At 42.9% G+C, this 26,242-nt stretch overlaps 1 protein-coding gene across 1 annotated transcript in view; it reads right to left on the bottom strand.

Moving 5' to 3' along the window:
• The window catches only part of SUSD6 (sushi domain containing 6), a 77,998-nt gene extending 52,163 nt beyond the window's left edge, over positions 1 to 25,835 (bottom strand). The window contains exons 1-2 of the mRNA XM_041402719.1: positions 25,565 to 25,835; positions 18,878 to 18,970 (exon numbers count right to left, since the gene is read on the bottom strand). The gene's annotated coding sequence lies outside the window, so the exon portion shown is untranslated. The remainder of the gene's footprint in view (positions 1 to 18,877; positions 18,971 to 25,564) is intronic.
• Between the last annotated feature and the right edge of the window lie 407 nt (positions 25,836 to 26,242).

Here is a 26,242-nt window from a genome sequence, read left to right on the forward strand (position 1 = left end):
TGTTTCTTTCATATAATTTTTTGACTTAGCTTTTACCTGCTGTCTCCCATGAAGGTTTCTAGAACACTTCTTTCAAATTTTAAAATGTGAAATTTATAAAAAAAATCCCAACAAATGAAACCAACAATTGGTGATACACAACTTCCATTTTCAAGAGAGAGCATTGGAGTTTGCACAGAAAGAAGCCTGCTGGACAGGTTAAACTCTGAAATTCCATTTCAATCTCTGATAAATGGCATGTACCTAAGTCTCCACAGACCCAAGACTGAGGCACACCCAAGCGTTAAGCCAGGGAACTGGATTTTTCACTACTGGATAATTACTACCTTACAACTGATAAAGTCACACCAATATTCCTACCTCAAGTGAATGAACCTGCAAGATTCACCAATTTGCACAGCTTACTCTCCAGCTTCCTTCTCTCTACCCTTCCTATCACAGGCTAAATAAAGTCCTTTTGGCACCCAGATCCTGCTTTTTGGACCCCTCCCTTGTTTGTCTCCTTATCTCAACTTGATGCTCCTCTAACCATCCTGAGCATATTTTCCTGTGGGCTGATTGCAGGGAGCACTTTCTCCAGCTCTTCCCCTTCCATGCAGGGTGCAAGCCTTTGTATACCAGCTTCTTCCCTGCTGCAGCCCAGAGAAATGGACAGCAGGTTCAAAGATACTCCTGCAGGGACCAAACAAGCTTCAACTCCAACACTCCTTTTGAATGTAAGTAACAAGGAAGGAACAGACGTTCCAAGGTGAGTGCAAAGAGGAGATGCAAGGTTGCCATGGGGAAAAGAGGTGGTGTTCAGTACCTTTCACTGTCCATTGCACGATGGAAATGCCTGAGTCAGTGTGGATTAACAACTGCCAAGCAGGGCTCAGTTTTCATTCTTACAAATAGCACTCACACTTTTAGAAACAGAATCAGAGACAAACTATTAGAAACAGTCTCAGTATTGTGTGATCCTTCCCCATTTCCATGTACCGTGGTTGTGATGACAGGTCTGACACATTCACAGAAGATTCAAATTATATTACTTTTAAAAGAAAAAAAATCCCATTTTCCTTGTTTTGGTAAACCCAAGAGAAAGCCCTAAATATCATTAGCTCCCTAGATTTTCTTTAAAGTCACAGAATTTCACTGGAAAATTTTTCTGTTTTACTTGGGAAGAGGAAGATAAGAGATCAAAATCCATTGTCCTTCCAAATAAGGAAGAAGTTAGTTATGGGCAGGCTGTGAACTTCCAGGAACCAGTAAGAAGAAAAACAGAGCTGTGGAGGAGAGGTGGAAGAGCTAGGTTAATGCACACAACTCCAGCACACTGCAGATTTTTGCACTATTACAAAAATGTTTATAGCAGTGGGATCATGTCAACAGTGAATGAAAAGAAAACAGTTATTTAAAAAACAAGTGCTGGATCTGCTTTAAAGGATTATTTCTTTTATACTGTCATCTATGCAATCTATGGGAGGACCTAGAGATCAGGGGATTGTGGGAAACAAATCTCTCACAATCTGTCCTGGTTTTGGGTGATTTTTTGTTGTTTGTGGGTTATTTGAAAATGTCTTTATTTGGAAAAGCATTCAGTTTAGAAACCATTGTTTCAGCAGTTTTCCCCTGCCGCACTGCATCAGAAAAGCTAGGTTTCATACTTTCAGCTTTAATCAGTACAACAGCACATTTACAGAGGACCATATGCACAAAATGTTCCAGAATGCCTTCCAAAAATAATAAGTCCTAAAAAAGAAAACTCACAGTAAACTGGAATGGCTTCAGGGAAGGAGAATAAAGCAAAGCCATGCAAAGGCAGAACTTCTTGCAACCACATCCAAGCCTGAAATGTTACTTTCAGTAACAGGGTTGAGAAAGAAGCACTGGATTGGTAAAGTCACTTGAATATCCAGGATGATATTCTCGTTTATGCAGCTATCTTAATCTGTTTCAGAGAATGAAAGCCTGTGTACAGTAAAGGCTTATTTTATAATCCCTCACTACCAGAACACGCTTCTCCCTATCCTTGCCATTTCTTGTGCTTTTGTTTCAACTAACGAGGCTAAAAGCATCAGTCTGCTATACATGCAGCTGCAACACCACCAGGTTGCACAGCCACTTGAGAAGTCTTTTTCCTATCAAAGTCCTCTAAATATAAACTTCAGTGAAGCAGTCTGATATTTAAGTAAGGAACTATACTAGGAGATGAAGGAACTCTTACATTTATTCCTAAAAGCACAGCTGTGAGACACAACTCAAGTTTGAAATTATTACATTTCCCAGATATAAAAATATCCACTATAGAGAAGTATCACCCACTTTCAAGGAATGGTGACAAATATTGTACAGTGCTTGTTATTTGTATTTCACCTTATAAAGAAGGTTCTCAGCAAGAGACATGTTGTTGTATCAGAAGATTCCAGGCTAACAAATCCTTAATGTTTGAATGTCTGTCACAACATAGATCTTTTCAGTGACAAACACACACATATAAAAACTCTGAAAAATAAGACTGTCCCTTAAGTCCTCTGAAAACTTAATCTTCCAACAAGATAAATTACTGACAAAGCCCAAAAAGTTTTAAATTTTGGTTTTGGCCTTAAGACTGCATTTGGGACTCTAACACAGAAGAGAATGACTTCAATAGATCTTAATAAAGCAGGCCTTCAAAAGGTCTCAGCACTATGGCTCGGTTGTGCATCCATTAGCCCACTATTTCCCTTTACTTGTTTCTTAGCAGCTGCAAAGTTGCTAGATGTTTCTTACTGCTTTCCCTCCTTGGGATGCACTGTGCTAACAGCATAGATGCATGTGTACTGCCCAAACCCCTCACTGTGGCAGACATCCATCCCAGGGGCACTGGGCAGGTTTTATTCCACAGTGCCACATCACTCTTGCAGTGTACAATGAAAAAAGAAAAAAAATTGCATCCCCATATCAACCCTCTCACAATTAAGACCACAGGACAATTAGCACACTGCCTGCACACAGACCTGCTGCCAGCAACCCCGGGAGTCCCACAGCAGAGCACGCCGAGCAGCAGGCACACCCCACACAGCCTCCACCCCAACACTCAACATGAAGATTTCAGACTTCAGGCAAGTTAACATAAACTAATTTCAAAAGTCAAAAGGACCAAGAGAAGAGGGGGTGAGGAAAAGGAGCCCAGACAGCTTGCTTTCTTTTAAATCACTCTCACAATTACCAGAATTACTCACAGAGAAGACACATCACTATGCAGAAGATCCTCACAGTCTTTTTTCCTCTAACTAGTTTCCGTCAACAGGCTATGCTTAACTTGATTTTCTTACAAGGGATTAGTTGCAATTACCTTCTGATTTGAGCAGCACAAGCTAGAAGAATCAAGTCAGATAGACACTCCTAGAAGGATAGTTACATGTCACAAGGGGACATACACACACCATGATAAGGCCAAGTGGTCCAAGCAGAATCCTGAGGACAGATCCCTTATCAGCAGAGTAGCAAACCATCATCCGAGACCTACAACCATTGTCCAAAGATTTTGTGTCAAAGGTTTAGATTTTGTGTTAAAGATTTCCACCATCAAATTGGGGTGGGAGAGAAGCAGGCCAGAAAGAAGTGTAGAGAAGTAAGAGTTTGCAGAGCAAAATTTTTCATAAATAAAACCTATTTGCTGTACCTCAATAGAAGGTCAGTTTAAAGCTTCAACTTCTTCCTCAGCTGACTCAGTGACATTTAGACTTTACAGATCACGGCTAATAGAGGAAAAAAATATTTTAAAAAATAAATCACTGTCAGCAGGAACTAGGGTAGCCCAGAAGTAGGACACACGACGCTCTGACTTGCAACAGAGAGGGAGCACAACCAGTCTTCTGCACCACCCTGCAAGTGCCAGAGGGATCCCCATTTCTCCACTCCCCAGGGAGGGTCTCTGTCAAGCTGTTATCAAACTCAAACAAAATGTTAAGCAAAGGGTCCTGAAGCAGCCAAGGAGCACTGCCTAAGAGTAGCTGCTCATTTAGCAGCTCTCAGCACCTTGTTCATATAGTAGCAATGGTTCCTCACCCCTTACTGATCTGCAGTCTAGTCCACCTCTTGTACATCAGCATCTCCCCTTTGTAGAGCCAGCTGGGGTTGTCCCTCCACCTCTTACAGGCTACCTGGGCTGAAGGATGATCCCTTGCCTCTGGGTGACTAGACACCTCCATGCTGCTGCTCCCACACCCACCTCGCAGCTAAACATCCCCTTTGCAACAATAATGAGACTTTTGGGAACTTCTGGGAGAAACCAAGCCCTTGCACAAAGACAGCTCTGGGGCCAGTGGAAGCAGCAGCGGGGGAAACACACCCAACGAAGATTTGCTGCCAAGGCCTGAAGTGTCTCAAACCACTCTCTAACTTAAGCAAGCAGCCCAATATGCTGGGCCAAGAAATTGTAGAGGCTTCTTGCTCCTAAAACCATCTCAATTTTCAATCCACACTGAAGTGTGGAAAAAATAATTTACTATGCATAAAGATATTATATATCAAAATCATTTCCCTAAATCATGGATCCAGCATCATGGTTTCTATGCAGATTAAAAGCCAGAAAGCTCATTGAGAGTGCTCCAAAATAGCCAAAGGTAACACAGGTTTGTTAGAGCTAGAGGCAGGCAAATGAAATCAAAGCCAAAAGAGAGGGGAAAGTTACACAAGGCAGAACAGCAAGAGTCAGCAAAATGCTCAGCAGTAAATCTTACAGTTTTGTGCAGGGCTACAAAGTGGTGCTGCACACAAGCAAGAATCACAGACATGCCCGTGCTAGGTCAGACCACAAGTCAGAGCGTACAGGTTATTTAATATTCTACATCACACTTTGGCTGTTTTGCTAGACCACCTAGGACTGCAAAAGCACAGCTAGGCTTAGTCCAGTCTACCTCAAAACTCTAGGGAAAACTCTTCCAAAGATCATGTTCCCTCCTGATACTCAAAATGTGCTAAGACAAATTCTGGATAAAGCCACAGGCAGCACCATTTCACCAGGGACCAGAACACAGAGGTAAAGCATCCTGTTATTGTCCTGAGCACGTGCTTCCCTGCCTTTCTCCCTCAGCCAGGTGTTACCTGCCTCCTGGCTCCAGTCATAGTCCTCCATGCCTGAATGGGCCAGCTACCAGGCAACCATCCATGAAACACAAGCAAGAAGACAGAATATGGAGTCTTTTGGATTTCTACTTTATTTTTTCACTTGTTCAGCATACTTGTATTCAAATGTCAACAGGCTGAGCACCTGAACATGAAAGATATCACACACGTTGCCCCAGACACCTCCATGCCTTGCTCCTCTTGCACACACAGACCTGAAAAGTGGAAGATCCTTCCCCAATCCCTCTAAAAATTATAGACCAGGCATATTTAACTTTCTACTATCTGAAGGTAAGGAATAAGTATGTCAAGCAACTAGCAGCTAACAGTACATCTACTTGGGAAACAGGTCACTCCCTGCTTTGCTTGGGATTTTGAGGTGTCTCCAAGTACCCTCCATGAGTACACTGAAGCCATGAAACTATTTTTCAAGAAAAAACATTCTAGTGAATGTGACCAGTGACCTCTACCCAGCCTCATGGGAAAGGCTCAGCAACTCCAGTTTCAACTGCCTTTAAAGGAAGACTGATTCTATTATTATTTTTTTTCCAGACATTTTGCAAATAAATACGAAGGTCCTGCCACAGCCAGTAATCCTCAAGCAATTTCCTGTCTCTGGAAACAAGGTTCCCACAGACTGAATTGATTAAACAAAGGTTATTAGAATTAGTATAAAGCAAGCTTGTTTAAAAGTCCTGCTCTTCATGTTTTTACCTGTAACACAGAGCTCCAAGCAGCAGGACAAAGAGAGCAGCTACAACAGCTTACAGCATAACAAAATTAATATGCAAGACCCACCAAAGAGTGAGAAGGTGATTCACAATTACGTTCAACAGCAGAAGATTTTCATGTTCATTTAATCTATTTTGAAATTAGTTTCTCAAGGGGTATGCAATTTTTTATACTGTACTCTTAAGACTGGATTTGTTTTCCCCATTTTGTAAATCTGATATGAAATTTAGTCTTTTGAGAGTCAGCCACATGCTGGTAAGGACAGAACTCAGCATACTTCTGAGCAACCAAGTTAAACTTCATCATCTCTGCCAAGAATAGCCATGCTTTATTGACATCAAAGGCATCAATAGTCTTTACAAGCTCGTTGCAGACAAATCAAATCTGAAAAAGCTAATTATATTTTGGTTACATTTGCTACAAAATAAGTGAAATTGGACAGGAGTTTAAGTTCTTTGATGACGGAGTCCTACTGATAGTTTTTTTTTTTCTGACCAAGGAAAACTGTTGGGTTTTGTAACTAGACCAACAGCAAGTTTCACTCTCAGACGTCATGACATAAAAGGTTATTCTTCCCCAAAGGCAAAGGCTCTCAGGAGGGAGGCCTTGTAGAACTTACAGGTATAACCTCAACACTACCATCATCAAGGGAAGATTATTCCTTGCAAACACTGAGAGTACTTCCACCAGCAAGGAGAAATGCAGAGCAGGTGATGGTCTGCAACACCAATAGTGCCAAGATGCCTGACCCAACATTTTTGCTTGCCTTCTTTTCTGGGGAAATAATCTTGACTTCCTAACTGCAGGAAGGACTCCTGATCTGATGGGAATGAAGAAGTGCAGAAAGAAGAAAGAACTGGCCTTGTGAGAGCCAAGTCATCTCAGAGCACAGTAATGCTCAACACCCACTGCACATTCCTGAGAACCAGCTACAGATCTCACCTGCAAATCAGTCAAGAGACAGAACATGCAGTGGGATCCCAGCTCCCTCCTACAAGTGTTCACCCAAAATGCAAAGGGTTTGATTTAAGACCAATGATAATAAAGTGAAAGAGATTGCAACAAAAGAAAGATGTACAATCTATAGTGAGACTCTGACTTCACAGAAGACTAAAAAAAAAAAAAGCTGAGGAGGAAACTGAAACAGGGGACATGCACGTTACTGCCTTAATGTCATCAATCCTGGGAAGGTCTGCTTCCTGACATTAGCTGAAGTTCAGATTTGAAACTATTTTTCACATATTAAGATACTCCAAGGCTTGCCAACACCTTCATTTCAAGATGCAAAAAGGAATCCTTGGCTTCTTCAGCCAAGAAAATTATTGAATCCCCATTTCTGAGACAGATTTTTTTTTCCTCCACTATTGTAAGTGAAGGAAGTATGAGGGGGAAGGGTATCAGGAATAAAAGTCTTAAAGAACTTCAGAGTGGTGATTAATATAATCAACACTTCTTTTTAAAACCACACCTGAAGTGTAGGTGGCCTTGGATAGGTGACTTGCGTAAGAAATCGTTTACAAAGAGCCAAACCAGAGCTCTAGCAACCTTCTGGAAAGGTGTTGGCTTACCATCAGCTGAATAATCCAATTGTGTTGACTTGAGAAATGTCAGGCCTATCCCCAGCAATGCCTGGCTAAATCCCCTCACCTACAAGAAGTCAGTAGACTTTAGGCAAGGCTGCTACCTCCCCAGAATCAAGCTGGAGGAGACTAGTCTTTAAATAGTATAAGCGTGGGCAACAAAGGCTGCAGCTACCGCAGGTTTCTTTGGTCTGTTTTTCTACAGCTGAATGGTGAGACACATTTTCTGAAATAAATGACAGCCACATGCTTCCTTACAGCAGGCTCTCCTTGCCTTACATGGAAAACATTTCTTGTAAGAGACACAGGAAGCAAAGGTTAGATCAGATTTTAGTTGTGGGATCTTTTCATGCTTCGCAACAAAAAGCCCACTGACCTCAGGCTGCTTCCTCCTCTGCTGCATGCTCCTCCTCCCCCTCATACAATGAAAGCCTCTTGGCTGAAACGTCATTTCCCTTCCCTTTAGCACATGCTTTTTAACATCCTTTTTCCTACAAAACAGCTAGCTGCTGTGACTCTCTGCAGAAGACCCTGCAAAGGAAGAGCTGCAGACAGGAAGCCTGGGGCGCAGGCCAAAGGATAAAGTTTTGCTTTCAGACAGGTATGTGACTAGGCAAAAAAAGCTCTACACGAGCACTTCTTGCCTCATTAACACTTGCAGGTCAAAGACAAGCAGAAATCGGAGCCTACAAATCAGACCATGCTGTGCTAGGTGCTGTAAAAACACTGAAGGGAAAAAAAGAAAAAAAAGACCACTGCTACACGGATATTGTAAGCTACCATCACGTGGAGAGAAACCACCTCTTCAATCTGAGCGATCACCGGTCCCAGAGATCTTAACTCTCACAGCAGGTTCTTGCCCTATCACACCCAAAGAAATACAGAGCTCTACTGCAAACATGCAATAAAATCTGCACCACGCCTGTTCTTAATGCTTTCTTTGTTCAATACAGTTCATTACTCACTACAGTTCAGAAAATTGAAAAGGAAATTAAAAGGTCATTCAGACACATGAGCTATTTCTGTCCCAAATATGCCAATATTTTGACTCAGTAGCAAGAATCAAAGAGCAAAACTTCTTGAAAACATGTCTTCCCTCAAATTCTTGTCTGTAAATATTTAACCCCCTTTATATTTTGCAGCTACAGTCACTGACATGAGCTTGATATTTATTGACTTATAAAATTACGTTTATGAAAGGACTAAAAACTAAGACTTTCTTTGCCAATGGCTACCCTCTCCAGTTTCCAGCTCTTTTCCTTCGTTTTCAAGTCTTAACAACGCCTCACCTCTGTTTCATTTCTTTCATTTCTTCGTAAGATTTTTACCACACCTCCTTACCCTCTTTGCACACATTCTAGCTCAAGCTTGGCACGCAAGAAGGAGCCTTCCCTCTCCCACAGTTCCTTGTATGATTTCCTCAGCTGAACTCTTTAACAATGTCTCCAGGACTTCTCATGATTGAAAAAAAAATCGCCCTCGGGCAGACAGGAATGAGCTTGCAAGGTTTTGAGGGCAGTTACTTTGTGCATTTCGCCAAGGTCCTGTGCGCTGCAGCAGCAGCAATGCAGGGAGGCGAGCGCGGGCACAGCAGCGCCCAGCAGGGCTGAGCAGGGCCCCGCTCCGCAGAGCTCGGCACACAGGGGAGCTGCACACGGGCAGGGGGGCTGTGCTCCTTCATGCAAGGGATTATCACCACCTGGAGATACCTGCAAAAGGCTTCCCTAAACAACTACAAACGGGAACAAAGGAATCTCCTGCTCCAGGAAAAAGAGCAAACTTCACTCCCATGCCAGATGAGCTTTCAGAAAGTGTGCAGGTTTTGTGGTAGGGAGAGCTGTTGGGGTGCAGGGGTGGAGGAGAGATGGGAATGGGGTGTAGGGGTTTTATTTTGTAATCTTTTTTTACCTGTTCCCAGTTTAGCCATGCCTCCTTAAGAGACAGAACCTACACAAGCATAAAGCATACACCCCCTCCTTGGCTGAGATCATGAGTTGCTAATGAACATCTTTCAGAGCTTGATATTAGGCCAAAGCATTCCTGCAGCATGGAACATGGGGTGCTACAATGGCAGTGCAGGGTAAATTACTGAGAGCAGTGGGACAGAGAATCACCCAATTCCTACAAAACATCTCCAGCCATTTTGAACACTGATCTTGTCCATCAGGTTGTTTAAACAACCTTTTTTGTTGTTGTTGTTTTTGCTTAAACTGTGTACATTGTGGCAATACCTCAAGGACTGTAGTAACTCTGTAAATACAAATGAGACTATTACAAAGAAAATCTGTCTCTTCTCAATGTCTTAGAATTTATCTAGCCTTTCCTTGCATTTTATCCCCCAGAGCAGCTGTTCCTCTTTTGATTATGGACAAAGATGAAAACACATCTTTGTTGCATCCTTATAACTGGGCCCAGTGGGATTCTTAGGGAACATGAGTCTGCTCCCAAGTTATCAGGAGGTTTCACTCTTGTGGTTTTGTCGTCTAGTAGGAGCAGTATTAAAATTTTAGAGCCATCTATCATAACTGAACAACTACCATTAATCCCACCGTCATCAAACAGACTCTTTTCCCCCTTAGACAAAGCACTCTAGATTTCAATCTCCTTCACAAGCAGATGCTTAAAAGAGTTCAGCCTGTTGACTGGCTCTGCTAAGGGGCCACATTAAGCTTGGAAATACCTACAAGTGTCAGTATTTTGCAGTTAAATCTTCCTACAAAACCACCTTGTCTCACTGAATGTGAGAACTACAAGCCCTCACATGCTAAGCAGCGTGCACAAACCATCACAGGTAACTTACAGCACCACACAGAAAACAGGCCCAAGAGCATCCAGACACAAGTCTTCCAGGAAGGACTACTGGTTTCTGAACACAGACCGGAAGGCCAGTTCCTTACTACACATTTCTTCTTCAGTGCGTGACCTGAAGGCAAACTCCTTGGGCCCTGAGGTAAGCAACTCCCCACTTCTGTTTCTTTCATCAGAAAGACACAATCTGTCCTCTAGAGACCCATGTTTTCCCCAAAGGGGAATCACCCGTGTCACTACCACAGGCCTTCTGAACTAAAGCAAGAGATAAAGTATCAACACACTGGTCACAAGTGAGTGCTGTGTCAAGTACTTCATATCCCATGCAAACAAAAGACACCACAGAGAACAACACTTCATGGGTGCAGTCACCAAACTCCTGCATCCAGACTGCCAAATACCATGGTGGGGTGGAAACATTCTTATGTTGAAGATCGAAGTGCAAAGGTCATAAGTAACAGTAAAACAGAAGGAGAAGCTATTGAGCTGAGCATAGTGAACCACGGTTTTTACCACCTACACATACACACACATCAGATCCACTACCCAGGCAACTTTACCCAAGCACCCTCTGTCTTATCTCTAAATGAACATTTAGAAAATCAGGGCAATAACCTGATACATTCAAGATGAGCAATATCACAACCCAGTGCAGACAGGACAGAAAGAAAACAAAGAGAAATTGTGTACCAAAGCAAAACACAGCAGAAGCAGAACATCTGCTACTTTTACCAGGAATACCATATGGCCAATATCTGAAGTAAGGAGAATGAGTTCATTCATATTTAAATGCAAAAGTAATAGGTTATTCCATCCAAGTTAATAGGAATAATGCCTGTTCCCCTTTCCCTGTTACAGACACAGCATTCCCAGTCCAGATACGGCCTTCCAAGGAACTAGTATGGTCAGTATTCTGGCCCAGACTGTCCAACTCAGGGCCAGAATATATCAAGATGCCAGAAAGAGAAGGATGAGAATGTTTATGTAGGAGTTTTGCTTAGTCCTAACATAAGTCTGGTTTATCCACAGCCAAGTCAGAGCTGCAACACTGAAAGACCAGTTTTGTCACCAGCAGATTACAGTTAACACTCTGGAGCTCTGCAGCATTTGGCAGCAGTAAGCATGGTTAGCACAGTACATCTCAACCACTATGATGAAACTATCTTCAGTTCCTGAAAGAACTGCTCAGAATTGCAACCAACACAGTTGGTTCCAATCAGAGCACCCAGAAACACGTCTTTCTTCAACAAATGTGAGGGCAGGAGCATGGCAGCAATGTTTCTAACATCTTGCAGAACACTTGCCTGCCAGCTGAGAAAGCTTCTACTTCTGCAGTGCTACACACATGGATCTGCCAAGCAGCAAAGTTAAAAGGCAAGAGGGACAATGTTAATGCATTCTCATTGTCTCATCAAAAAAACCCAAACCAGATCAATAAGGTCTTTTTCTATTTGAACACCTGTTGGTGGGTACCATTTAGCTGTGGAAGCAGCTAAGACCCCTGACACTAGCAAAGGCCCTCAACAGCTGCCAAGCTAGAGCACACAAGTTAATTCACCTCTGTAAGAGTCCCTCCTTCCCAACAAGATCTTGCCATATTTGTTGGTTCTTCATTCTTCCCAAGCCTGAATCCACACTTGCTCTCTGGAATTCAAGTATTCAGTCTGTCAATTGAGTTTTCGTTGCCAGAGACAGATAGCAAAAGGATTAGAAGGAACTCGCAGCAGTGCTGAGCAGTCTAAGCCACAAAGAGAACACAGTATAAAAGTCTAGTCTGACAATCAAGTGCCAGCAGTAAATAAAATGAAAAATGACAGGCCAGATTAACTAGTGCCAGCAGTACTTCCCAGATCCATTCACGTCACATGTCCCAGCCTCCCCTCTCCATCTCTTTAAAATACTCCCGTGTGAATCCAAGTATATTATTGCCCTGACCCATACATCTCACTTTGTATCTGCTCTCTGCCTACAGAAGGGAATTCATGAAGGAAGCCAGAGAAAAACATTCTTACATGAACAGTAATCCATAAGCATCTCCAGCAGAGTTTACAGGAAGACACAAAGGCAGTGTCCTAGGTACCTCTTGTGTGGGGCTCAAGTCCACTGCTGAGACAGCAAGGCTTCTTCAGCCTCCTCCCAAGCAGTAGATGGAAAAGCAATGCAGCACAGAAGAGACCCAGACAGCAAGTATCTGGCTTAACAGCCCCACAGCCAGAAAGTGCCAGAGGCAAAAGGAGAGGACATACCAGAATTTTAGCTACTGCTAGGTTAAGTGCTTCCTAAGAGAGGTGTCTAGAAGTCTCATCTTAGGACCAGGAGTTTTATCTATTAAGCTTATGAAAGCCAGCTTTTGATGATGAATTTTTAGAACAAAGTGTCATTTTCTTACATGTTTTGCCTTCATCATTTACTGATGATCCTACTATGAAAGGATACATTTCACACCAAAGTGCAGCAGAAACAAAGTGCACTTGTGTGGTGTAGAAACCTAGGGAAGCTGAAAGGTGAATGCAGGCTTCTGAACCTAAAGCCTTCTGCAACTCAGGCTTCTGCACACAATTTATGTTATTGTTATGTAAGTTTTTCTATGTCACCAGAAGTAAACTCACAATCAATTTGTCACAAGATCTCTAGTCTCCATTTCTTCCATGTGAGAAGGAAGACTACTGCCTATAAAAGCATCTCATAATTAAATGCACTTTCAGACACAGGGCAATCAATAGTCTGGGAAATCAGAAAGGTTATAGCACAGTTTTAGCAAATCAGAAAGGCTGTAGCAAGCCAAAGGCTACAGGGAGAGATTTAATATGGACCTCCATAACAAATACTCCTAGGCTTTTTTTGTCTATTATCATTCACTCTGCTTGCTGCTAACAGCAGTCAAACCATAGCAGACTTGCTACAGTTTCCAGAAAAGGCAGATTTTGTGGAGACAACTAAAATCCATTGTTTTCCTTTGTGAAACTTGGGATAGCTTATTTATTTAGTATCACCTGAAACCAGAGCTGGACAGTGATCCCTTTGCATGTGGAAGCCTAAGAAGAGAAGGTCAGAGCAGACCAGCAGTTGTGTGTGTCACCTCAGCAGAAGCACACAGGACTGCAGAAAATGACAGTGGCTGAAGTTACTCTGCACGTGGCACCTGCCTTCTGCCAAGGAAAAGGTCAAGGGCACAAGGCCAGTATATCACAGGACAGACAAAAGACTTTTACATTGTCTTTTCCCAAGTCTATCCTCAGTTCTGTAGTGCCAAGATTAAACTTCATTACAAGAGCCATGATTACTTCTACCTTATAAGTCAAGCTTTGCCTCAAAAGTCTCACTTTGATCTGTCTATTTGTCACCTACCCAATAATTAAAGGATTTTTTTCCTTGCAAATTAAAAGAAGCTTCAGGTATAAGCAATGCCACCCAGATGCTCTGCCAAGGTCTGAACTTTAGATACAGGACAGCTTGGTTGCTCATCACCTCATGTAGCACAGAAAGAAAAGCAGCAGCATAGCCAGGCCTTCAAATTAGGAAGGACCAGATGTATTCTGTGGGACACCAAAATAACCATACCTATGTCAATGAGCACATTATCACCTGAAAAGTAAAGTAACATTTCACCCTCTAAACTTTTTCATCATCTTACACAAAAAAATATAGAGAAACTTCTGCAAAGACAGCAATTTTCAGGTGACCAAGTCCCTTTACGTAGTCTGTTCATGAGATATTAAGAAACCCCAGAGCAACAGGATTTTTGTTTTTGGAACACCAAGTATTTCAGCTTTCCTGCCCAGTGAAGTCTGGTGAGGAGGCTCCTGTTGATGCAAAAGGACGTCAGGTCTAGCTCAGAGCTACTGCTGTGAGCAGAAAGAAATCAGCAGCAGCACCTCAATGCTTCTCCTCCCTGCGGCTGCCCGTGTCCTGCACACCACAAGGTCACCTCCTCCCTGTGTGCCAGGTGTGGCTGGCACAACCCTACACCAGCTTGGAAACCTTAGAGCCTTACACATTGGGAAAACCACAACATAATGAAGTCACACACAGGCATGCAGCAGTACAAGGCATGCAGCAGCCACATGTTACACCCTGTTACACTGGAAACAGCCATTAATTGTGGAAGCATATAATTTTTACTCAATGAGCTTCTGCTTATGTACTTCAGCTATTTTACTTCCAGAAGACATCAAATAAGCCCATCCTTTGCTACAGAGCTACCTACAGAAGAGAGACAAATTATCCAAGTGCAAGGCTCACCCCAGCAATGTCTTCATCATAGAAAGGTCAAGAAGAATGAATGGGACTAAAGTTTTAATACCCATAAAGAGCAAACTGGATTAAATTTACCTAAAATGTATTTTGCCAAACATAGCTTAAAAGCAAAAACCTACAGCCAAATGATAATTCTTCCTCACAGGAAGCTAATGAACATCATTGCATTTCAAGAACTAGCTCCTGGACACCAAGAGACTGGTGGATTGTTGCAAGGTTTGTCTTCCCAAATGCACTTATATCACCAACATCTTAAGAGTAAGGTCACATAAAAGAAACAGGCTATTTCAGTTTTAGTTTACATTTTTACGTGCCTTTTTTTCCCCCCCTTACCTTCCCCCATCACATGTTCCTGGCCTTTGACTGGGATTTGTGTTCTCACTTGGAAGCACTGCCTAGCACACTGTAGATTACACCTTGATTACAGACAGATATATACTGAGGAAACTGATCTACCCTCAAAAATTGCACACATATAGGTGTGCAAAAATCCACAAGTGATCAAAACAAGCTCGTCTAATTTACTGTGCCATTTCCTGCAGGCGCTTTGAAAGGCAGGAAGCTCACAGAGAAGCCAGGCAGCAGCTACACAACATTCATGGCACTACATGAAGCTTGCATTAATACTGCCTACACTAATCAACCTCCTTAACCTCACAGGTATCTTTCCTGAGACACTAACAGAGCCTCAGCCTCCAGAGCTATCAGTCTCTGTTCTCATAGGCAGAGCAAATCAAATAGCTTTCTCAGTATCCAATTCCTGGCTAGCAGGCACAGAGTCACACTCCTCAAGGCATTTCCACACACTCTGGGTACAACATTCTTGTTGTACTTCCCTTGGACAAAAGGGGAGAGGATCTCTGCAATAGTCTTTCCAACATCAGGTGAGGGTATAACAGCAATCACCTTCATGGTGCAACTCTGAAGTAACTCTACTGAACTCATGGGATAATCTCAGTATACTAATGTATTAAGCCAGCTTCAAAAAGCTTCCTTCAAATATCTCACTGTCCTCCTGAACCTCACCTACATTCAAAACCTTTTTTTTCAATTTGAAAAACAGGCTGCCTTCTATACTTAGAGGGAATTCTACCATCATCACGTATAACATTTTTGGCTCCATAGCCAAGAAAAAGAAGTCAACAATAAAAAAGACTAAAATAATTGTGAGTCCTTGAGGAAAAAAATGTAGATAAAATTTACTATTTTCACTTAATACTGATCTTTGTGATATGGAAGACAAAAAAAAAAAAAATCCTCTGTTAGTGCATCCATCCTATAAAATTCACCACTTCTGGGGATTAAACAAATTGAACAGTCTGTATGAGCAGCTGAAAGGGAAGAAAGTGTTGCCTTTAATTTCTCTGAGCACCCTGACAGTGCCTGGCTGTATCTTCAGAGTTTAGGATATACACAAGCCCTTGTTAAGACACAGCACTGTGTTTTCTAAGCTGAATACCTCTCAACAGCTCCAGGTAGAAAGAGAGTGCAAAATTTCCCTAGGTACTGGGAGACTGTTAAACAAATGGTATAAAAACCCCCAAAATCAATGTTGGCATAAAACCCACAAAATCAATGTATGCTTGACACAGAAGGAATCAGTTATGCAGCAATTAAATGCATAACACAAGAGGATTATAAAATACCAGCTTGCTTTAGCAAGCATGGTTGCTTGACACCAAGTACATCAGACAATAAAAATAAATCTTATCACGTATCTCAAATTCAGCAAGGCTTGTCTGGAACAATGCCTGGAAAGCCTGCAGCATGCACATCACTCTGTAAGATGCCCAGCTGGAGATGGTGGAAAACACTGGGCACAGGTAGCTATGTCTACCAAGCTAACAGAGATCAACTTACTTTGTTTCAAATCACGAAAGATGAGCAGGATGTTGAAAAGTGATAGAATATGAATAACGAAAAGAGGGCAATCATTTGCAGGAAATTTCCTGCATATACAAATCAAGGGTGAAGAAAAGATAAAACACATACATCTTCCGGTTTTATTTTCAGGTTGTAAAAGCAATCACTCTGAAAATGAGCATTTCCTGGGATTTAACAGTTGTTGAGTTCATAGCACTAGGCAAAGGCAGTTACACCTAGCCCATAATTTTATCCACGTAAAATGTACAATATATGGTTGTGATGTCTCTTCAGGATCACAGCTAATGTTTCCATGCAGGTTTGCATCAAGGAGCCAGGCTGGATTACTTTGAAATGTACACCCTGCATCTGTGCTTAGTCACTGGCAGAAAGCACTTCAAGTCAGTCACCTCAGTTGAGCATCTTCTGATGCAGCCTTTCTCTCTCTGCCCCATTACCTTTTCACACGTTTTTTGGCTCAACTTATCTAGATATTCTGTCTACATAGGCAAAAATTGAGCAGTTTGCAAAGAAATCAGATATTTACATCATCACTGCAGGACTTCTCCAATTCTGCATTAAGGAAAAACAGTCACCAAAATGAAACATGAGAGCATTGCACCAATATGTTCACACTAGCTGTGCACACATATGCGGTCTCTGTCTTCTAGGGAAGATCTTTAACTTGTCTGAATCCTTCCCATCCCTCTGTTCTGTACTGATACCAAAAAGAGTCTCAAACCACCCTGTGGAGGGAACAGCCCCTAGCAAAAGACTGCAAACTCCCTCACAAATTCACCAGAAGGCCAGCCCAGCCAGAACCAGGACCGATTATCCATGGAGGATTGCCACCATTGATCCTCAGAGAGCCCACTATCACTAACAGCACTGCTACACTAGCAGACCTGGTTTTAGGAGCACTGGTTTTAGGAGCACAAGGATGAGCTTCTCATCAGCTTATTACTGCCAAGGAAAGGCTAAAGAGGCTAATCCCAAACACTTCCTCCCTCTTCTTGATCTGCATGATATTTTTAATAGGTCTGTCTGATGCAAGCATTTCACATGAGACATAACCATTATTTTCATCACTGTCCTTTCCCCATTGTCACAAATAAGATGTGGTGAAGAAGCACTACATTCTGTGTTACATCACAAGCAGAGTCATACTGCACTATATACCTAGGTTTCAAGCTTATCTCTGATGCTGTGCAGATTATGTTTAGGCTGAGAGCAGATTACTGGCATAAACCGAACCATTAGTTAGGTTGCACACACATACTCTAGAAAACTTACAGAGCTCTTTGGACTAGGGATCAGAAGTTAGTCTCTTAAGGAATCCGTAAAAGCATCTGAGAAACAACACTTGTTTGCTTTGGCCAAGAAGAGACAGAATGAAAAACGCCTTCTAAATTTAAGTCACATGTCCCCAACATGTAGCAAAAGATGCCACTGCATTCAATCCAATGTGTCTTGCATCAACAAAGAGCTGGGATTTTTTACTTAATGATTCAAAAAATAAACACAAACACATAGCCATCAAGATATATATTAAACTGAAGTGTACAAGCACCACCCAAGAGCAACCAAAAAAAATCTCATATTTAAGTAAACATTCCTAATGAGGCCTTCTTATAACTCCAAACTTTGCACTCAGGGTAGCAGTTACAGAAAACAAGGACGTAAGGCAGGCACAGAAAAACGAGAGGTAGCAAAGGAGCTTAATGCCTGATCAATGCTAGAGGGTTCTGAGGGGAAGAAGGCATAGTCAGAAGAATTATCCTGTCTTGATTAGCATCAGAACAAAGGCTCACATTAGTTTGTCTGCACTAGGACTCCCCTAGAGTACTGGATAATAACCTTCTTGAAAGCATTAAAGGGATTTCCTCCCCACTTCACCCCCCTGCAATCTATACCCCTTCTCTAAAGGGGGATAAAAGGATGAGGTCCAAATAATAGCTTTATGTTTAATTTTCTGAAAGACATAACTGGGTAGCTTTTTACAACTAAAACATCAAATATATAATATCCAAGAAAGATCCTTCTGTGATAAGTTTTCAAAGGTAACACTAGGGAGCAGGTAGGGGGAAAAAAAATCAAATCAAAACAAAACCCATTTTTTGTTCAAGAGAAAAGGTCATATAGCACAGGTGACTTATCATGCATGCTTAACTCTGGAAGGCAGGAAGGACTTCAGTAGTTTCTTCAGCAAAACCAGGGAGTGGAATGGGAGTGAAGAATACAAGGGAAAAAAAACCACAGCTTGTGGTATCTGAACACCACAAAAGCCAGGTTAACAGAGGAGTAAAGAAAAATGCTAAGGCACGTCTACAAAGCAGTCAGAACCTAAGAACATTTTAGAATACTCCTGTTTCAAAAGCTAGAGATGCTAACACAAGTGGCTGTCTCACTGCACGATGAGAACATGGAAGGCAGCACATTCTGCCTTCAGTTTAAAGAAGAGTCATGGCATTTGGACAAAATGCAGGTTTTAAAAGCAAAAACTCAGGAAAAACAAAGTAACATAACAACATCAGCTTTCATCTTACCTGGTATTGACACAGGCTGGCATACAACGGTTGTCAAGTTAGGCAGATTAAACTGACGATTCGGTGACAATAGGTTGATTCACACACCTAGAACTGCACAAAAAAACTAGGTATTAGCCCTGTAAGTACTAAGAAAGGCACTCTGTCACATGAAAGAGCAGGAGACTTGAGGAGTGGAAGTAGTTCTATTATGTTTTTAGGACACAGGCACACAGCTATGGTTCTGGTACAGATGTTACTCACAAATTCAGATCTGGGTCTGAGATACACTGCACAAGTTACTCAAAATCAAAGAATATGCAAACTATCCTGACACATTCCGTTTAAAAATCTCAAGAATAAGAAGAGAACAGTTTCAAGTGTAGCAGGATGTTACCAAAAACATTTTTCAGCAGCACTCAAGCTTGCTTGATGGGGTTTTTTTTCAGCGGGACAGAAACTTCCCAGAAGTTACCCAAGATACACATATCTAAACTACATCAAGTCCATCCATCAGATACACACATGCACTTTCAGTGATTGCAAATACTGTATACTTCCCGGATAAGCATAACAGAAATTTATTTCTACAGTGCCGAAATTCACAGGTATGTTTCATTGTCCCATCACTGTATACACCTTTTTTATTCAGCATTACTACAAAAAATTCCAATACTTAAAAAGATGGTTATTAATAAGGCAAAACTTCTCCACTTTGGGAAGCACAACAACAAACTGAGAACTGGGAAAACTGGTCATCCAAGTGAGAGCAAAAGCCATGCAGCTGAAAGGAATTTTTGTCTAGCCTGCTTAAAGATCTCCTTTGTTGCTAAACATTTCATTGTCACATTTAAATGTCAGCTTTTTAAGTCGCAGAACTGTGCAAGCCCTGCAAGACAGGAAACCACAAACAGACTTGAGATGAAGGCTCTCACAGCTAATGAAATGAAAAGCAAACCTAGCAAATGCTCTTCACATCTCCGATATGCTTACAAAAAGACACAAACCCTGATCTTACAACCTTGTTCCGCGTACCCACGAAATTCTTTTAAATTAATCTCTGTTAGTAAGTTTGTGTGGTTTTGTAGTCTACTTATATACCAGGGCAAAGCTTGCAATGAGTCTCCAGCACGCTTTTGTTGCACATCACAGAATGAGTCTGCAGCATTTCAGGATCACGCGGCTCTTTGCAATAGTGCTTTAGCTTATAAAGACATACTACTCGATTTTCCTTAGGGGAAAACAGGACCCTCCCTTTCCTGGAGCAAGCAGCATGCCCTTTTTGGACTCTGAAAAGGAGTGAGGGGCCCTCTGAGAGAAGCTGGCTTTAAAGCTTTCAGGATGATCGCACATATGGCCACTGGCTCGCCGGTGGCATATGCGGCAGCAGATGGAGAAGTGAGGCTTTCATACCCTCTGAGCAATGCTCTGCAATTCTGACACTTCTCTTGAAAAGCAGATATGTCAATCACCCTCCCAGGCTGGTGTTCTGGCAGAGAAGAGATTCTCCTCTGTCTGCATATCAACACCAAAGGAAAACCTATACAGGGTATTTTAGAGGCAGTTTCTGTCTTAGCTTTCAAATATAATGAATCCATAGACAGCAGAGAATGATAACTTACTGTTGTCTTCACTGAACATCAGCTGGCTTTCCGCTCATTAGAGAGCAATGCATACCCAGTATGCACTTTCCTTTAAAGGAGGGGTGGGGGGAGGTGTTTTAATTAACATTAGAGCACCTTACTGGGTCTAACAAATAAAATGTCTTTTGAGAGTGGTCAGCACAAATGGGCTCCAATACCCAAAGGGGATTCTAACACATTCCCCCCATAAAACTGTATTAGTGGGAGCTGCTCTCATATATTGTCCTTCAAGACCTTTAAGAAGTTATTTACAGAGAAAAGAAAAGAGCATAAATAGGTCAAAGACATTCAAGCATTTCACTAATGTATAGGTTTAGCACTACACATACAAACTACAGCTCCTTTCAAAGCAAGCAGTCTTTAACAACTACTGTTACAAATCACATTACAACTCTAGCTATTGAAAGATCTGCATTTTTACATAAAGTAAGAACATCATTCTCAAGCTCACAGAAATTGGAGGGCTTCGAAGGTTTTGGTTTGCTTGCTCATGTTTTAAAGACCAATTTATCTGCAGGGTTTCCCTCTTAAAACTTATGTACCCCTAAAGGTCCTGGAGAAAGATCTAATATACCAACATAACCTCTTTTCTATCTTAATTCCCAAACAAGCTGCAAACTTGGTTTTGATCAGAAATTCTTGCAATTCCCACTCATTTTATTACAAAATTCCATTAAATCAATGCAAGGAAAAAACAGGAACAGCAGTGAAGCACAGCAATGTCATAAACTGCGAGGAAAATTAGTTGAGGAAAAATGTAAATGGCTTTAAAGTTTTGCAAATGGTCCTGGCACTTCTGAAGTCTAAGCTAAGAGAGCCATAACAGAGACACAGTATTGAAGCTGGCTCACTTCTGAGCATGAGGTTAAAATGGTGCACATTTCAGCCCTGCAAACTTCAATTGCCTACAAGGAAGTTACTCCTATGGCAAGTGTACACTGTAAGAACGAAAGCCATTCTGTTCTGCAGCACAAATATGACACGGCATTTTATTTACCACATGAAAATTATTCCAGCGGCCAACTTCCCTCGACTCTGCTCAAAGCTGTACTTTGCCTTGTTACAAGGTTACCACAGCAGTGATGACCAACCCATTCCACTCAACACTCACTTACACCAGGAAGCCAATTTACTGCTGGCGGGCTGGTTGCCACGCTAGCAGCTCCGCTCAGGGAATCACCAGAGTGACATGAGACACAGAGATCCCTTGTGCTGCAGACAAAGTTCTCCATGTACACTCCACTTCTGGAGCCTGCCCACTGTTCAGCATACAAGAAAAGACAGGAGCTGGGGGGACAGCTGAGACAGTGGGAAAGAAGTAGGGGTTTTACATCTCTAATTCCTGGTCCTGCAGCTCTTCAATGTGAGCTCCCTCAAAAAAACTGTCTGCAATTACTACACACAAATATTTAAAATAAAGAAATAAGCAAGCAAACAACAGGCCAGGCTTTCACTGGTCTCTTATTAGCATCACTACGCTTGGTCTGAAAACAGACTTTGCAGACTGCATCATGTAGGAAGCCATGTGAGAGCACTAAGCTTCCAGCGAGAGAGTAGTAGCTGCCACTGCTCAGTAACAAAACAGCCAGCATACGAGTGGCAGATGAAAACTTTTTCTGATACATACAAAAGCTCACTTCCTGACATTTATAGGAAGTATTTCTACTGATTAAAGTTAAAATCAATTTTTGCAGCTGCATAAACAAGACTTCTAGCAGAGTCAGGGAAAATACCGTCCATATTAACTACAGACCAGCAAAGCCAGATGAATTACACAGATGGGCTTAAAAAGACGAGTGCTTCACTAGAGTAATCTACCTGTTCCCAACTACAACATTCTGTGTTGGACATTAAACTGTTACATCTGAAATAATTTTATTTGTACCCAGAGTAAATTAATGACAAGAGATTAAACATGTATGATGGCATTTCCAAGGACATGACACTTGTCATGACAACTAGACATAATTACAGACTAATGTATTTTGGCAAAAGAAATCTACTGTAAGTAATATCACAATACCTTTGCTATATATGGGTTAATTTTTCCCTTTTCCTGCTCTAGGAAATGCCTTCATGTTTATATTTACATATTCCTAAAGCAGAATTCAATCCTTGCTGCCTCTTCTCCCTCCTTCCCAGTCTTTCAGGCAAACAGGTTGTGAGACCAACCCTGCCAGTGAAAGATGCCTCTCCCCAGCTAAGCCTGATCAGCTGGGATCAGCTGGTTACAGCAGCCAACAAGTGGCTCAGAGGGCAGAAGAGCTGCAGGGAGTCCCTGTGCCACGCAGAGTCACAAAAGGACACAGTCCAGGAAACTTTGGAGCAAGGCTTCCAAGCTACTGTCCTTTCATGCAGTTATTCATAGATAATAGGCTTCTCTGGAAGTATCTCAGGCAAGCAAAAAGAGAAGTAACTTCCAAAAGGGAAAAAAAAAATACAACAGCAGTGGCCTGACACAGACCCCAAGTGCAGCGTCCAACCTTCCTGGACTGACAGAGGCCAGCACTTACATCCGTTTGCTCACAAAAGCAGAACAAGCAAGAGGCGTATTTGGGTGGTACAGCAGTAGGTGGCTGTGCTGTGAGCCAGTATGCCGATAAAAAGCAGAAGTGACACAACAGGAACAGTCACAGAAACCCAAATCTATGGGTAGGATGGGTAGTGAACAGCTGAGGTTAAGACCACGGCAGGCTGCTCTTACTGAGAGTCGTAACAATTCTCGTGGAAGGAGCAAAGCAGCAGAAAACAACCCTGACCCCAAGACAGAAGGAATTCCACCAAAACCACTACACTGCAGGCAGGACACACATTTAGTGACTCCAGTTACCATTACTTGCTGACTGCCCAGGCAGCTGTGCTCAAGCAGCCATTTCAGTCCACCTTCACACACTGCACTAAATATAAACTGCTGATAACTGTGTGGAAACTGTTTCAGCAGAGACACGGAGCACTGCACAACTCAAGGACACTGGGTCCTCCTCAAAATCTGCAGGTGGTCAATTTGCATGACAAGCAGAGAGAAGGGGACAGAGCCAAAGTCTCTGCTACACTCGTGGTTGGGAAATTTCTGCCTCGAGATTAGTACTTTCCCAGACCCATACTGCAGAGAGTAATCTGCCTTTAAAGAGGATATGGGAGCACCTGGGTTTTGACAGTAACTTGTCTAAGAGGAAGTTATGGCTCCCTTATCATGTGCTACTTCGCTCCACAGTGACCTTCTATTTTAAAATCTGGTTAGATTAAGTTGCAGATCTTTCAAGCACATCCTTCACACAGTGGCCCTTAAAGAAACATACTTTCCTACTTTCAGATGGTACTGTCCTCTCTAGTGATCCATAAAACACTCATTTAAATAATAGGACAAGCCAACGTAAGAGGGAAGATGAAACTGCAAACAAGAAAAAGAAAAGTAGATCTTTCTCCAAGTTTTGCTTAGAGAATTACTGCCAGAAACTACATGAAAGTTACCAAGACAAAAGTATGAGCTGTAAATCTGCCAGTGCCACAACTGGCCATCAGTTACACTACTAGAAAGAAATATTCTCTCTTCATCAAAATATACCACCAAAAAAAGCATGTCATGAAAAGAAGAAAAGGAGGCAGACTTGCAAAGCAATTTATGGCAGACACCTGAAAAGGAGGTGGATTAAATCAACGATAAACTACAGACACCACAGAGCACCGATCCTTAGAGCACTGGCATTTAATATGTAAATTCCTTCTCTGCTTAGGCGTTTTGCCTCCCTTTGATGTATACAGACAAGTTCAAACTAGAGATGAGAACTGGGAGAGTTCTTTCTCCATTATCTCAAGTTTTTTTCTTGTCTAAGCAACAGTTAAGTGTTCCAACTATATCACTTTTGCATCTGTTCAGAGGGGGAAAGAAAAAAAACACTAGAAAGAGCAGTATAACAAATATTATTAAAGGAGAGAGTCAATGTTTTCCCAGCTCTGATGCAGATGTAAGCAGCTAGCTGGTGCCCGACAGCTATAGCGCAGCCTAGGAGAAGAGAAAGACAAGCTGAACAACAGAGGACGGGAAAGATACTCTGGAAAAGATCCAGATGTCTTGAGCTTAGTCCTACTGCATGAAAAATTAAAGAGGTTAAACACCTCTTCTTAAGAACTTTTCCTCCCATTGTTCTGACCACGACTCTTCTGAACAAGCCGCATTGCTCCAGAAACCTTAGGAATTACAGTGACAATAGATTCCTGCCAAGAGAAGCACCATTACATAATAGCTTTTATGGGAACACGCACAAAAAGCCACTGGGAAGCACAAACAGACAAGTGCAAGATCCTCTCTGCCCATCGGCTCAGTTTAGCTCTTGACTACTTCAGAATATTTTAAATGTATATATTTACTTCCTCTCACCCCCTTCCACTCAACAAAATCTGTGTTACTGTAACTACACTGAGATCACGTCTATTCCCCACAATAACGTAACCCCCTTGAGAATACGCCCACTTGAAACTACTGTATTTGCATTAATCTGTTTAAAAGAACACTACAAAGCTGAAAAACTGTATCACTATTTCCATTAGTATATTGGAAATAGGAACAATTTATTATGGTATTTTTTTATCATTTACCCAATTTTAGGGATACTTAGAACAATTATTGCTTGTCGGTTCTGAGAAGCCTAGCACGGCTATTTTTGAGTTCCAGGTCTTCCACAGGAGATTTACCATAGATTTGTTACACGCACATGTAGAGGCTCAGCCTAAGCACTGCACACGTGTAAAGGCAGCTGCTAGGGAAGCTCTGACCTCTGGGCAGTGTTAAACCACCGTAAAGAAGAAAGCAAAGACGAAAACCTAACAAACACAAAGTTTCTCACGTTGAATCGTCCGCAGCAGTGCCTCCACTACCACCTTGATCTCAGACACCACTTTCCCTGTGTCTCCCCACGCACCCAAAAGCTCTAGGAAAGGAAAAAGCCAAGACCGCGGTGAACGCTTATCCGCTGTTACTCAGGGGTTTTAAATCCTAGAGGTTCATCCCGCACCAAGCGAATCCTCACGCCCGAAGACACACACACACACTTTTAAGACCGCTGACCTCAGAGACAGCCCGGCTCTGCCGTCACCGCCGACCACCCGCCGCTGTGACACGAGGGAGCCGCAGGTACCACAGGTGACATTATGTAAGGGCCGGGCAGCCGGGCGGGGAAGGGCTCCCGCCGCAGCCCCGAGCACCGCGAGCTCCGAGCGGGGCCGCACCCGGGCAGGGCTCCCCTCCCGGGCCACCGGGAGAGCGCCGCCGACACCTTCCGGCTCCCGGCCCCCGCCCAGCACACGCTCCACGCTCCCCGCTCCCCGCCGGCGGGCCCGGCTCGCGAAGGTGCGCGGCCGGAGGGGGGCGCTGCGGCGCGGCCCGCGGGGGGCGGAGCGCGGCTCGGGAGCGGCAGCCGCCGCCGCCGCTGAGGGACAGGACAGGACGGGGCGGAGCGGACCGGAGCACTGCCCCGCCGCATCCAGCGACGGCCGCTGTTGGGAGCCGGCGGGAGAGCTGCGAGCCACCTCGCCTCTCCGCCGGGCGGCGTGCGGCTGCACGGACACGTGGCACTCGCTCGCGGCACCGGAGAACAACGGCTGTGAGCGGAGCTGGGGCCCGCTGCGGCCTCTGCCGCTCTGTGCCGGAGCAGAACGCTCCGCAGCAGCAGCGGAGAGCGGTATTGCACAGCCTCGGCCTTTCCCTGGCCTGCGAGCCCCTTCTCGCCGGGCCGCGGGGGCAGCG

Source organism: Onychostruthus taczanowskii, unplaced genomic scaffold, assembly GCF_017590055.1.
Source record: "Onychostruthus taczanowskii isolate IOZ18803 unplaced genomic scaffold, ASM1759005v1 scaffold1, whole genome shotgun sequence".
In the NCBI taxonomy this organism is placed as follows: Eukaryota; Metazoa; Chordata; class Aves; order Passeriformes; family Passeridae; genus Onychostruthus; species Onychostruthus taczanowskii.